Here is a 15,223-nt window from a genome sequence, read left to right as displayed (position 1 = left end):
CTTTAAATAGTGACAAGTTGACATCTCATAAAAAGTGAGTAAACAGTGTAACTTGGAAGTGTTAATTTGACGTTATTATGTTGACATATTTGTGAACAGTTTGCTTAATTAATCATTTTAAGGTAATAGATTTACTCACAACTAATCACTTCAACAGAACCTACAGTAGTTTACTCACTTTTGATAAGTCAATCATAATAAACACTTTTTAATTTTCTGACTATTTTATCATCCCACAGACTCATCATCTGAGCACTGGCCTTATTCTGAAAAGCAGAAGACAGCTCTTTTCTGCAGTTGTTTGCCCTGGTTAGATGTTACATCAGGCTTTTGTATGGGTTTTGGCAACAAGCTGGTTTACTGGTGATACATGTTTTCATCAAGCTGGTTTTAGAAACAGCCTGTTCAACCAGCTAAAACCAGCCAACCAGATGAGACTGGTTTAAGCTGTTTTGACTTTTGTTGTTTCAGCAAGGTTGACTCTGGGAAATGACTAGGAATTTCAAATGGCTGTAATTGACCAAACTACATGCTACAAACAACTGTGTTTATGAAAATAATACAAAAGGATTAATAATATAATAAGAAAATACAAGCATAAACATAAAGCAGAAAAATCTGCTGTTTTGTACAGCTAAAATCAATGGAAGTTAATGAGACAAGAAGTCTTGAGCCAATATGGTTCCAATGACTGCATAAAACAACAAGGTTAACACTGTATATAAGTACTATTTTCCCCCCAGCAAGACTTCTGCATATTAAAGTATCTACCAGGAGTGGGGTTTGAACCCACGAGGACATTTGTCCATTGGATCTTAAGTCCAACGCCTTAACCACTCGGCCATCCTGGTCTGTTATGACCACTTAAATAAACACCATTCAGACATACTGTACATCGGTGACATGGACACTGCAAAAAGCAATTAGCTGCGTTAAAAAGTGACAAGTTGACATCTCATAAAAAGTGAGTAAACACAGAGTAACTTGGAAGTGTTAAGTTACAGTAATGTTTATATTGACAGAATTGTGAACACAGTTCATTTAATTAATCATTTTATAGTAACAGATTTACTCACAGCTAATCACTTCAACAGAACCTAGTTTACTCACTTTTGTTAAGTCAACAAATCACTTTATAATTTTCTGACTCTTTTATCATCTCAAAGACCCATCATCTGAGCACTGGCCTTATTCAGAAAAGCAGAAGTCAGCTCTTTTCTGCAGTTGTTTTAAAACTTTGGATTCATTTCCCAGTGTAAAAAACCACTTAAGCGTGCCCCGGTTAGATGTTAAATCAGGCTTTTGTATGGGTTTTGGCTACAAGCTGGTTTACTGGTGATTACTGGATTAATAATATAATAAGAAAATAGAAGCATAAACATAAAGCAGAAAAATCAGCTGTTTTGTACAGCTAAAATCAATGGAGGTTAATGAGACAAGAAGTCTTGAGCCAATATGGTTCCAATGACTGCACCCACTCGTGCATGAAACAACAAGGTCAACACTGTATATTATTACTATTTTTCCACCAGCAAGATTTCTGCATATTGAAAGTTTCTACCAGGAGTGGGGTTTGAACCCACGAGGACATTTGTCCATTGGATCTTAAGTCCAACGCCTTAACCACTCAGCCATCCTGGTCTGAGGTACTCACCCAAGGGGCCATGAAACCCGCTCGTTTCAGCAGGGTGTTTTCACACCTCTACTTCGGAAAAAGTCAGAAAAGTGGGCGTGTCCAGCTCTGTTTAGGGGGGAGTGTCGGAGGAACTAAAGTGGGAGGGTGTGGGAGTGTCTATTTGGGCACGCGCGAGTTTCAGTCAAAATACACACAGGAGAAAGTGATGGTGTTTAACCTACATGGACATCTGTACTCGAATTATTTGCCAAATTATTAAATGTTGGACTTTGACTGCAGTTTGGCTCTTTCATTCAGGGAATTCATTCATGCCCCTCGCGACAAACGAGATATTTGATTCGAGGAACTGCTCTAAGCGTGTATTTTTCATGCAATGTTTGATACCGCACGGCGAATGAGAGAAAAAAAAAACTCTGCATTTCCCGGAAACTTAGATGCACACGGCAGGTAGTGTCAGAAAGCCACGTGTGTTATTCCGGTCACAAAATGCGGTGCTAACATGTTTGCACTCAGTGCAATAGTTAACTCAATTCGATACGAACAAACTGAATAAAAAAAGAGCACTGGTTGCTCACTTACCAAATCTGTAGAGACAGGACAATCACCAGCAACTAGAGCCGCGTCTTTATGAAGAGAAGACTACAAGCGAATCCGGATTTCAGCGTTTGCAGATGAGAACAGCTCTCAGGTAAACAATAATTCTCCTTAGACACTTAAGTTATTGTTGTCGAGCGTCACGTACACTGTTAATCCACACGTGATCCAGATGAGCTCTCACAGAGAGAAAATGAAAACAAAACTTAGCTGCAGCAAACTATAAAAGCAACACTTCACGCTTGTTTTGCCAACACAACGTGGCGTCTCTGTGGTGTAAACACGGTGACACTAATGAATATTAATGAAGTTGCACAATAGAGCGCGCTGATTGGTTTGAACCAAGCCTTACTCATGCATTAATGCAGCACACTGTAAGACGTAATAAGACTCACTCTGGCACAGACGTCCAGTCTGCACGCTGGAATACATGCTATTATGTCATGACCGTGACGCAGCTTCAAAAATTCGTTTCAAACAGGAAGTACGAATTTGCTTGAAATAACTCAAAAACAACCAATTTACACTTTTTAGTGAAATATAGGTGTCCTAATAGTGTTTTTAGCAGTGTGGGACACATATACGACTGTCAACAGCTCAAAAAATGTGTTTTGGTGTTTCGTGACTCTTTAAATAAACACCATTCAGGCATAATGTACATCAGTGACATGGACACTGCAAAAAGCAATTAGCTGCTTTAAAAAGTGACAAGTTGACATCTCATAAAAAGTGAGTAAACCCATTGTAACTTGGAAGTATTAATTTACAGTAATGTATATATTGACAGAATTGTGAACACAGTTCATTTAATTAATCATTTTATAGTAACAGATTTACACACAGCTAATCACTTCAACAGAACCTAGTTTACTCACTTTTGTTAAGTCAACAAATCACTTTATAATTTTCTGACTCTTTTATCATCTCAAAGACCCATCATCTGAGCACTGGCCTTATTCAGAAAAGCAGAAGTCAGCTCTTTTCTGCAGTTGTTTTAGAACTTTGGATTCATTTTCCAGTGTAAAAAACCACTTAAGCGTGCCCCGGTTAGATGTTAAATCAGGCTTTTGTATGGGTTTTGGCTACAAGCTGGTTTACTGGTGATACGTTTTCATCAAGCTGGTTTTAGTTGGTCATTCCAGCTGGTCTCCCAGCCTGATCAAGCTAAGGCCTAAAAGCCTAAAAGTGAGTAAAACCAGTCTGGAAGTAGCCAAAACCCCCAAAAAACTAGCCTCAACCAGCTAAAACCAGCTAACCAGATGAGACTGGTTTAAGCTGTTTTGTCTTTTGTTCGGTTTCAGCAAGGTTGACTCTGGGAAATGACTAGGAATTTCAAATGGCTGTAATGGACCAAACTACATGCTACAAACAACTGTGTTTATGACAATAATGTAAAAAATAATAATATAATAATAAGAAATACAAGCATAAACATAAAGCAGAAAAATCAGCTGTTTTGAGCAGCTAAAAATCAAGAAGTTAATGAGATCATAAGTCTTGAGCCAACATGGTTCCAATGACTGCACCCGCTCGTACATGAAAGAACAAGGTTAACACTGTATATTAGTACTATTTTTCCACCAGCAAGACTTCTGCATATTAAAGTATCTACCAGGAGTGGGGTTTGAACCCACGAGGACATTTGTCCATTGGATCTTAAGTCCAACGCCTTAACCACTCGGCCATCCTGGTCTGATGTAACCACTTAAATAAACCCCATTCAGGCATACTGTACATCAGTGACATGGAGACAGCAAAAAGCAATTAGCCGCTTTAAATAGTGACAAGTTGACATCTCATAAAAAGTGAGTAAACAGTGTAACTTGGAAGTGTTAATTTGACGTTATTATGTTGACATATTTGTGAACAATTTGCTTAATTAATCATTTTAAGGTAATAGATTTACTCACAACTAATCACTTCAACAGAACCTACAGTAGTTTACTCACTTTTGATAAGTCAATCATAATAAACACTTTTTAATTTTCTGACTATTTTATCATCCCACAGACTCATCATCTGAGCACTGGCCTTATTCTGAAAAGCAGAAGACAGCTCTTTTCTGCAGTTGTTTGCCCCGGTTAGATGTTACATCAGGATTTTGTATGGGTTTTGGCAACAAGCTGGTTTACTGGTGATACATGTTTTCATCAAGCTGGTTTTAGAAAACCTGTTCAACCAGCTAAAACCAGCCAACCAGATGAGACTGGTTTAAGCTGTTTTGACTTTTGTTGTTTCAGCAAGGTTGACTCTGGGAAATGACTAGGAATTTCAAATGGCTGTAATTGACCAAACTACATGCTACAAACAACTGTGTTTATGAAAATAATACAAAAGGATTAATAATATAATAAGAAAATACAAGCATAAACATAAAGCAGAAAAATCTGCTGTTTTGTACAGCTAAAATCAATGGAGGTTAATGAGACAAGAAGTCTTGAGCCAATATGGTTCCAATGACTGCACCCACTCGTGCATGAAACAACAAGGTTAACACTATATATAAGTACTATTTTTCCCCCAGCAAGATTTCTGCATATTAAAGTTTCTACCAGGAGTGGGGCTTGAACCCACGAGGACATTTGTCCATTGGATCTTAAGTCCAACGCCTTAACCACTCGGCCATCCTGGTCTGATATGACCACTTAAATAAACACCATTCAGACATACTGTACATCGGTGACATGGACACTGCAAAAAGCAATTAGCTGCGTTAAAAAGTGACAAGTTGACATCTCATAAAAAGTGAGTAAACCCATTGTAACTTGGAAGTGTTAAGTTACAGTAATGTATATATTGACAGAATTGTGAACACAGCTCATTTAATTAATCATTTTATAGTAACAGATTTACTCACAGCTAATCACTTCAACAGAACCTAGTTTACTCACTTTTGTTAAGTCAACAAATCACTTAATAATTTTCTGACTCTTTTATCATCTCAAAGACCCATCATCTGAGCACTGGCCTTATTCTGAAAAGCAGAAATCAGCTCTTTTCTGCAGTTGTTTTAGAACTTTGGATTCATTTCCCAGTGTAAAAAACCACTTAAGCGTGCCCTGGTTAGATGTTAAATCAGGCTTTTGTATGGGTTTTAGCTACAAGCTGGTTTATTGGTGACACGTTTTCATCAAGCTGGTTTTAGTTGGTCATTCCAGCTGGTCTCCCAGCCTGATCAAGCTAAGGCCTAAAAGCCTAAAAGTGACTAAAACCAGTCTGGAAGTAGCCAAAACCCCTCCAAAAAACTAGCCTGCTCAACCAGCTAACCAGATTAGACTGGTTTAAGCTGTTTTGACTTTTGTTGTTTCAGCAAGATTGACTCTGGGAAATGACTAGGAATTTCAAATGGCTGTAATTGACCAAACTACATGCTACAAACAACTGTGTTTATGAAAATAATATAAAAAAATATATATATTGAAAATAGAAGCACAAACATAAAACAGAAAAATCAGCTGTTTTGTACAGCTAAAATCAATGGAGGTTAATGAGACCAGAAGTCTTGAGCCAATATGGTTCCAATGACTGCACCCGCTCGTACATGAAACAACAAGGTCAACACTGTATATTAGTACTATTTTTCCCCCAGCAAGATTTCTGCATATTAAAGTATCTAAAGTAAAGTATCTTAAGTCCAACGCCTTAACCACTCGGCCATCCTGGTCTGATGTAACCACTTAAATAAACACCATTCAGACATACTGTACATCAGTGACATGGAAACGCAGCAAGAAGCAATTAGCTGCTTTAAAAAGTGACAAGTTGTGTGGTGACAAGTTGTGACACTGTGTTTACTCACATCTCATAAAAAGTGAGTAAACACAGTGTAACTTGTAAGTGTTAAGTTACAGTAATGTATATGTTGACAGAATTGTGAACACAGTTCATTTCATTATTCATTTTATAATTATGGATTAACTCACAGCTAATCACTTCAACAGAACCTACCCTAGTAGCAAAGAATTCTGGCCCAGATTTGGCATAAAGCTGGCACAGCAGGCATTCATCCGGCACTGGCATACAGCATGTGGGCCAAACATGGCCTGGGTTTGGCAGAGGTGGCCCCGTTTTTAAAGCGGCACACAAGATTTGGGCCAGATGAAAAACGTAGTATTTGGCCCAGATTTAAAAAATTTGATAAGTGGGCCATGTGAGTTTGGCCAGTCTTGACCCACATTTAAAATACACTAAAATCATTTTTGAGTAAAGAAAAAAAATTCTACCAATCAGGTCACTTTGAGAAAAAATGTGCCCATAGTGTGCCTAAAGCGCATCACTCCATGGGTTTATCAATTTCATTGCAATCGTGACACACCAACCTATCTGGCCCAGTTCAGGCCCAGTTATGAGTTATTAACTTGGCTGAGACTTGGCCCATATATGGTCTGTGTTTGGCCCTTGTCTGGAAGCCAGATTTGGTCCAGTCATGTACCGTAATTCACTGCGGCATGTGGCCCAAGCAAAACCTGATTTTGTGGGCCAGAGCTGGGCCAGAGAAATTTTGCTATGTGGGTAGTTTATTCACTTTTGTTAAGTCAACAAATCACTTTTTAATTTTCTGACTCTTTTATCATCTCAAAGATCCATCATCTGAGCACTGGCCTTATTCTGAAAAGCAGAAGTCAGCTCTTTTCTGCAGTTGCTTTACAACTTTTGGATTCATGCAGGTTTTAGTTGGTCATTCCATCTGATCTCCCAGCCTGATCAAGCTAAGACCTGAAAGCCTGGAAGTCGCTAAGACCAGTCTGGAAGTAGCCAACATCCCTCTAAAACCAGCCTGTTCAACCAGCTAAAACCAGCCAACCAGATTAGACTGGTTTAAGCTCTTTAGACTTTTGTTTAGTTTTAGCAAGGTTGACTCTGGGAAATGACTAGGATTTTCAAATGACTGTAATTGACCAAACTATATGCTAAAAACAATTGTTATAACAAGCCATATAAATAAAACAATATGAAAAGAAAATACAAGCATGCAACACAAAGCAACAAAATCAGTTTTGAAAAGCTAAAAAACAATGGAAGTTAATGAGAGCAATAGTCTCGAGCCAACACAGTTCCAATGACTGCACCTGTTTGCATATAAAAGAATGAGGTTAATTCATTCATTCATTTTCTTTTCGTCTTAGTCCTTTTATTAATCTGAGGTCACCACAGCAGAATGAACCTCCAACTTATCCAGCATATGTTTACACAGTGGATGCCCTTCTAGCTGCAACCCATCACTGGGAAACATCCATACACACCCATTCACTACAGACAATTTACCTTACCCAATTCACCGATACCGCATGCCTTTGGACCAGCGACCTTCTTGTTGTGAGGCGAAGACCATGCAGCAGAGTGAGGTTAATACTTTATGTAAGAGCATATTTTCCTTAGCTAGATTACTGCATATTAAAGTTTCTACCCGGAGTTGGGTTGGAACTTTGAACCCACAAGGACATTTGTTCATTGGATGTTATGTTCAACACCTTAACCACTCAGCCATTTTGATCTTAAACAAGACATTTAGATCTATCAAAATCTATCACCTCTATCAATACTAGGTCAGATAAAGACAAATCAAATGACTTTAATGACTTTTAAGCACATATAACTCAACTCAATATATCACCCCAAACATTTATAAATACACTTCAAAGTCTATTTTCCCCATCACGTTTTCTGCATATTTAAGCTGCTACTAGGGATCGAATTCAAGAGGTCATTTGTACAATCGATCTTACATCCAACATTGAAAAAAAATATTGCCTTAATTTTTTAGTTAAATCAAATTAACATTTTTTAAAGTCATCTCAACTTACATCAATCAAACTGACTCAAATATTACAGAAAATAATAAGAGTTTATTATGATTGACTTATCAAAAGTGAGTAAACTACTGTAGGTTCTGTTGAAGTGATTAGTTGTGAGTAAATCTATTACCTTAAAATGATTAATTAAGCGAACTGTGTTCACAAATAGGTCAACATAATAACGTCAAATTAACACTTCCAAGTTACACTGTTAGAGTTTTTCTCAGTCGCTTTGGTGCATTTCTCACTACACTATTTACATTTGCACAACAGTTAATGCATTTCACAAAACAATTAGTCATTTGTGCACATCCTAGTAGCAGTTTCTCATTCCTTTCAACAAATTGTGAATGCTTTTGGACAAGCATCAATTGCTTTCATACAACTCTCTGCTGTTTATAACATTATCATTTGCTTCTGTCATGTCAGTCAAAATGAACTAAACTTGTGAATGCTGAATAGTCATTCTATATAAAACTAATAGTCCTCATTTCATTACTTGAGTCATTACATACAAAAATGTTGAACTAGTTGTCAAAATCCGTCAAACAAATTTTATAAAACAAATTTAAATCTTCATTTTCCTGAAAATGTCTTTAAAATTGAACAATTTGATGAATGATTTACAGACCTGTGTATGTTGTAGGCTCAGTTCCAATATGTACTGCAATATTGTGTACAGTTGTGCACAGCTCTACCTAAAGCGAGTTTATGTTTGTTGTAAATAAGGGCGTGTTTATTCTTTTGCACAATGCTGTGAGTAAATGACGATTGCAAAGAGCAAATGCAGTAAAAATGTAAAACATACATATTTAGTGTCTTGTACTCAGATAACTCACTTAATGCAGTGATGTCTCACTGTAGTTTTCAAATGGCTGTGCAAATAGTCTATAGTGCTGTCTTGAGCATTTTCAGGAAGTGTCACCAAAATCAGACTTTTTTTGTATTGAAAAAATGTACAGAGTAAACTGACATAATGAAAACATGACTAAGGCATTTGACTATTTTGTTCATAAACAATGGTGTCAGGACTTTTCATTTTGATGATACTGACAGTTTGATTGACATCAATACTTGCTTTTGAGGAATGAACTATCCATTTTGAGCATGTGACGCGCTTTTGCAGGTTATCAGATAGGTTTTGCAGTTTGCACTAATTGTTTTGTGAAATGCATTAACTGTTGTGCAAATGTAAATAGTGTAGTGAGAAATGCACCAAAGCGACTGAGAAAAACTGTAACTTACACAATTTAGTTGAAACCTGATTAACTCATTAAAATAAGTTAAAGCAAAATAACAATATTTGTCTTGACTTTTTTTTTACAGAAAATACCTTGACCACTCCAACCAGTCCAACATGGAATATTATACAGCCGTCTTTCAATCACAGATTACTCTATCTGTAAAAAATCATCTCAGCATGTTGAAAAGGGCAAAGTAAATGGTTTTTTACACGGAAATACCACCATCTGGTGTTTCTCTGAAATGCTAAAGGCACATTCTGGATTATGTCTATCTAAGGTTAAACATCACGAGTCAACTAAGGGCAGAATACTTTAAAGCTTAATGTGAAGAAAACAATTAACCCCAAAGTTCGCTGCTACTTGATTTCCAATATTTAGAAACAGAATATTGCTTCGAGGATAAGGTTTAATTTTGTACTCTCTCGTTCACAGCAAGCTAGCAGTATGGGCTAACAGTTTTTGTGAGATAAGCAATCCCATTCCAGAGCAGAAGCAAATTTTCAGATTTTTTATTAAAGATATGCGAGACAAAGATTTCTTTTCTGAGGATTAACTTGCACAGATGAATTGTTCAGTTCAAGAATAGCATTATGCGCCAACACCGGTTTTGACATGATTGCCACATTCTAGCCTATTGATCTGAACAAAGTCGATTGGTTTTTTGGTTAAAGAAGTAGTTCACTCAAAAAATGAAATTCTGTCATCATTCACTCATCCTCCACTTGTTAAAACCTGTCTGTGTCTTTCTTCTGTTGAACACAAAACAAGATATTCTAAAGAATGCTGGAAAAACAACAGCCATTGACTTCCATATGTTTTGTTCCTGCAATGGATGTCACTGGCTCTTTTTTTCCAACATTCTTATGAATAACTTCTTTTGTGTTCAAAGAAAGAAATTCAGTATTATTTAGAACCACTTAAAGATGAGTAAATGGTGAGGAAATTTTCATTTGGGTGCACTATCCCTTCGAGACCTATAGCGTTTCTTTGACGACATCTTAAAGGGCACTGTCTGAACAGAACTGTGTGTAGGTATAGTGTGTTCACTGTCATATTAGAGTGATACAAACACAACAAGTCTATTTTTCATAATTTCCTGATGTTAAAATAGGATCCAAATCCCAGCTTTCTTGATTCCCACTGCAAAGTGATGTACAAGTATGGTTTTCACATTCACATATTAACATGTCTCGTATTAATTAACGCGTATTACAAGTACACAGAAAAGGATTTGCAAAGAAGTGTGGTTTATTCATAAACTAATTTCGAGAGGATCACATGCTTATAATCAACACGGCTGGCTCCTTGTTAGCTCCGTAATCAGCCCTATTAGATGATTACGGAAGCATTATAAATAACCTGAGTTTTCCACTCCAGTTATCTTCGTCTTGAAGCTCCCCCCCTTTCACCCCTACATCCTCCCACTTTTTCTGATCGGGCGACACGGTGGCCCAGTGGCTAGCACTGTTGCCTCACAGCAAGAACACCGCTAGTCCAACCCATCGGGCTGGTTGGTGTTTCTGTGTGGAGTTTTGCATGTTCTCCCCGTGTTTGCGTGGGTTTTCCCCGGGTTCCCCGGTTTCCTCCCACCGTCCAAAAACATAAACCATAGCAATCGACTAAAACAAATTATCACCCAATACAACCTGAGTTTACACTTCTCACGGTGACAAGCAGGGGAGTTCTCGAGACCTACCTGACCTCGAATTCCCCTCTCGCCCTTCTAACGGGAGGGAGCCCCGGGCTCGAGGATATTACGAGCTCAGGGCTCTCTCCCGGGACAGCATGCCAAATACGCTTTATTGATTATCAGCTAAGTGTGAACTCTTGAAACTGGGATTAAAAGATCTGTTCCAACTTTCTGTGATCAGCTGCAACTCAAGAATACAAGTTTAAAACGTAAAAAAAAAAAGAGTAAAACTAAACGCGCATGTGTGTTTGTGTGTGTGTGTACTGCGAATTTTGTAATGACATTTTTTGTGACTCATCATTGCAGGAAACTGAATCGTTGCATCGCTTGCTTGAAAAGATGCGTTTGTTGAATATTGCATTTGCTGTCACAAAATGGGCATTCTCTGCGTCGTATAAATCTGATGGGTATTTTGAGCTGAGCTTTACATACAAATTCTGGAGACACCAAAGACGTATCTTACAAGGAGTAATACAGGAGCCCTTTAAACATTATGCTATTCGTTTATTTATTAACTTCCTACATGATCCCCAGATCTAAATAATTTAAAGCTTCTACCAGGATTCAGTCCCACAAAGACATTTGTCCATCAAATGGTAAGTCCAATGTCAGATAATAAACTGCTTTAAAATACTCACCGGCCACTTTATTAGGTACACCTGTACAACTGCTCGTTAACGCAAATTTCTATTCAGCCAGAGTTGATGTCAGAGGAGAATGGCCATACTGGTTCCAGTCGATAGAAAGGCAACAGTAACTGAAATAACTTTACAACTGAGGTATGCAGAAGAGCATCTCTGAACGCACAACTTTGAGGCAGATGGGCTACAGCAGCAGATGACCACACCATATGCCACTCCTGTCAGCTAAGAACAGGAAACTGAGGCTACAATTCACACAGGATCACCAAAATTGGACAATAGAAGACTGGAAAAACGTTGCCTGGTCTGATGAGTCTCGATTTCTGTGGTGGTGTAATGGTGTGGGGGACACACTTTGGGCCCACTTTGGGGGGGGAGACAGGAGGGGGGAGAATCGTGCTTTGGCCTGGTTCAAGGCAACTGTACATAGTGTGAGTATGGCCTATCAAACTGATACTAACATCTACAAAACTTTAATTTGATTTCACAGGTACTTTAACCTCAAAAGATCCATATAGTCATCTAAAGTCAATCATAACTCAATTAATCATGAAGTGTTTATATCCAGAACCATCCCAATCGAGCTGACTGACATGGACAAAGTCAAGTGGCTTGTTGAATACCACAATCATCTCCACCCTGTGGTAACATTAAATGCAATTTTCCGAATTAGGTCAAATCTGAGTCTGACCTTGCGTTATAGTGTCCAATCCTGTTCCAGGAGAGCCACTGTCCTGCAGAGTTTCCCTTCGACTCCAATTAAACACAAATCAAGGCCTTCGGGATTAATGGGAGCTTCCCGGCAAGTGTGTCAGAGCTGGTTGGAGCTAAACTGCAGGACTTTGGCCCTCCACAAGCAGGACTGCATACCCTTGATCTAACGCACAGACTGTAAAAAAAAAAAGATGAATGACAGGTCTCCACTTCACAGCAGGAGTCGTCTTTAACGAGCTGAAAAGCGCCCACACGTTACGCCTGCTCATCAGTTTGCATTGGTTACCAATAGCCACCACCATCCAATTCAAGACACGGATGTTTGTCTAAATTAAACCGCATTCATTAATTCAGACGTATATATGCCCTTTAGAAGCTTGCATTCATGAATGGTGCATTCCCAGCAAGGATTTTTGTGTCTAATAGTCTAATAGATGTCTAAACATTAACATCTTGGCTAAAACAAGGCTAGGTTTGGGCTGTCAGTGAAAATCTAATAGACGTCTAACCCAAAACTACACTGTAAAACCCGATAAGTAACTCAAACCCTTTAAGGAAAGCGATTGCAGCAAACTCCTCAAGGTTTGAAGCCAAATGGTTTGAGCCAAACTTATATTGAATTTCACCAGCATGGCCCACGTCACACTTTATGCCAGACTTTACTGTAGGGATGTAGGGATGCAAGGGATGGGAGGAGAACAGTGGGGTGAAGGGGAAGGGGAGTAAGAGAATGACTGGTGAACGGGTGGGTAGGTTGATCGGGTTTCCTACTATGCACAGAGACTCAGAGTTGGGGTACTGTTTCTGTAATAGTTTGGCAGAGTGATTGGACCCCCCGATTCAACCTACATGACGGCGTGAAGAGGGTTATAGGATTGTGAATGGGAAACGAGAAAATGGAGGGAGGGAGGTTTGGCTTAAAGAACGAGAAAAAGAGTGCTAGAGGGATGGTCCTCCTTAAATAAGTTTAAGGGATTAAGTAATCGGTTAAGGAAACAAAGTGAGGCATGGTTCCACTGCTGAACCTTTATTAACTCCATAAAATACACTTGTATTCATATTCATATTAAACATTTAGAGTATTAGTAACTTAAACATTTTAAGTTCAGTTATTAGATCTGTATGAGTTCAGTTAACTTAAACGAACGTCCAAACAACTTTATAACCAGTTTTAGGAAACCAATTGTGGCAAATGGTTGAAGTTTACTGTACTGGCTGGTTTGAGCCCTGGCTGCACCAACTGGCATTTCTGTATGGAGTTTGCATGTTCTCCCTGTGTTTGTGTGGGTTTCCTCCGGGTGCCCCATAGTCCAAAGACATCGACTATGGGTAAATTGGGTAAACAAAATTGGCCGTAGTGTAAAAGTGTGTGTTTGTGTGTGTGTGTGTGTGAGAATGTGAGTGTGTATGGTTGTTTTTCCAGTACTGGGTTGCAACTGAAAGAGCATTCGCTGGGTAAAACATATGCTGGAGTAGTTGGCGGCTCATTCCACAGTGGCGATCTCTGAAATAAAGACTAAGCCCAAGAAAAATGAATGAATGAATGAATGAATAAACTTAAATGATTTGTGGCACTCAGTATCAAACCATGTGAGTAGATATACAGTTAATTGGACAATTTAGTCTAAAACCTGAACACAAATGGATTTAAACATAAAGCTAACACGTGTAAACAAAGAATGACAAATTAATTAATATAAATATTTATTTCAGTCAAGACTACCCAGCAGGCACAGGCATATTGACGTTGTACACCAACGTACCGCAACAACGTGGATTTTGTTTGGAAATGAAAATCAGGTTGATGTCAGAACCAATGTCAGGCCAACGTCAATGTCCAGCGTCCAACCTAAAATCAACATCTAATCATGCTACACCTTGATGTTGTGTGGATGTTACCACTATGACATCTATCAGACGTTGTATTTTGGTCACTTTCCAACACAACCTAAAATCAACCAAATATCAATGTAATCTGACGTCGTTATTGGACATCAAAATAGCGTTGTCCTTAGACGGTGGCCAGACATTGAATTTTTGTCACCTGACATCATGACCTAAATATAACCTTATTTTAATGTCTTATGATGTTGTGTGCCTGCTAGGTAGTCATCAAATACATGAGAATAAATGTCTACATGTGTCGAGTCTGTTTGTTTATCTAATCTATTAGATTTTTACTGACAGCCTAATTATGGTCTTGTTTTAGCCAAGCCGTTTATGTTGAGATGTATATTAAGGGCAATTTACACTGCACAGATGATCGCCAATGAAAATGTCTGTTGGAGTTTGTTGATTTAGTGTGTTACCCCTGTCGGCATCTGTTGTCCTTGGTCAGACTTTGTTTTCACCAAATTAACATGCTTAATTGACATTTTAATCAACACAAAATAGCTTGGTGGCTTTGGTGCCATCCCAAAAACACACTAAATCAAGGACTTACAAGGACTTTTACCTACCCAACTGAATCCAAAGTCTTTAGCCAGTTTTCAAATTTTTAGGCAATAATCAAAGTCGACATGAAATCAAAATTTGCTCGTCTTAGTTTAATATGCATATAGTAGTGCTTGTTATGTTAACTGTGTATCCGTGCACTTCATTATTTTGTAAAAATGTATTTGGTCAAATAGGCGAAGCAGTGGCGCAGTAGGCAGTGCTGTTGCCTCACAGCGAGAAGGTCACTGGTTCGAGCCTCTGTTGGCGTTTCTGTGCTGAGTTCTCCCTTCATTTGTGTGGGTTTCCTCCGGGTGCTCTGGTTTCCCCCACAGTACAAAGACATGCGGTACAGGTGAATTGGGTAGGCTAAATTGTCCATAGAGTGTGTGTGAATGAGTGTGTATGGATGTTTCCCAGAGATGGGTTGTGGCTGGAAGAGCATCCGCTGCGTGAAACATGTGCTGGATGGGTTG

General features: G+C 38.5%; 1 protein-coding gene and 4 non-coding genes across 6 annotated transcripts in view; all 5 read right to left on the bottom strand.

Annotated features, from left to right (window-relative positions):
* The window catches only part of adcyap1r1a (ADCYAP receptor type Ia), a 375,079-nt gene that overhangs the window by 202,750 nt on the left and 157,106 nt on the right, over nucleotides 1-15,223 (bottom strand). The window lies entirely within an intron of this gene.
* Nucleotides 769-851, bottom strand: trnal-uaa (transfer RNA leucine (anticodon UAA)). Its single transcript has one exon. It is a non-coding gene; the product is annotated as a tRNA-Leu (tRNA).
* trnal-uaa (transfer RNA leucine (anticodon UAA)) lies at nucleotides 1,559-1,641 on the bottom strand. The gene has a single exon. It is a non-coding gene; the product is annotated as a tRNA-Leu (tRNA).
* Nucleotides 3,840-3,922, bottom strand: trnal-uaa (transfer RNA leucine (anticodon UAA)). The gene has a single exon. It is a non-coding gene; the product is annotated as a tRNA-Leu (tRNA).
* trnal-uaa (transfer RNA leucine (anticodon UAA)) lies at nucleotides 4,780-4,862 on the bottom strand. The gene has a single exon. It is a non-coding gene; the product is annotated as a tRNA-Leu (tRNA).

The sequence above is a fragment of the Danio rerio genome, chromosome 2, assembly GCF_052040795.2.
Source record: "Danio rerio strain M-AB ecotype USA chromosome 2, GRCz13ab, whole genome shotgun sequence".
NCBI classification, from domain to species: domain Eukaryota; kingdom Metazoa; phylum Chordata; class Actinopteri; order Cypriniformes; family Danionidae; genus Danio; species Danio rerio.
The sequence above is the reverse complement of the archived record's forward strand: the minus strand, read 5'-3'. Positions and strand labels throughout refer to the sequence as shown.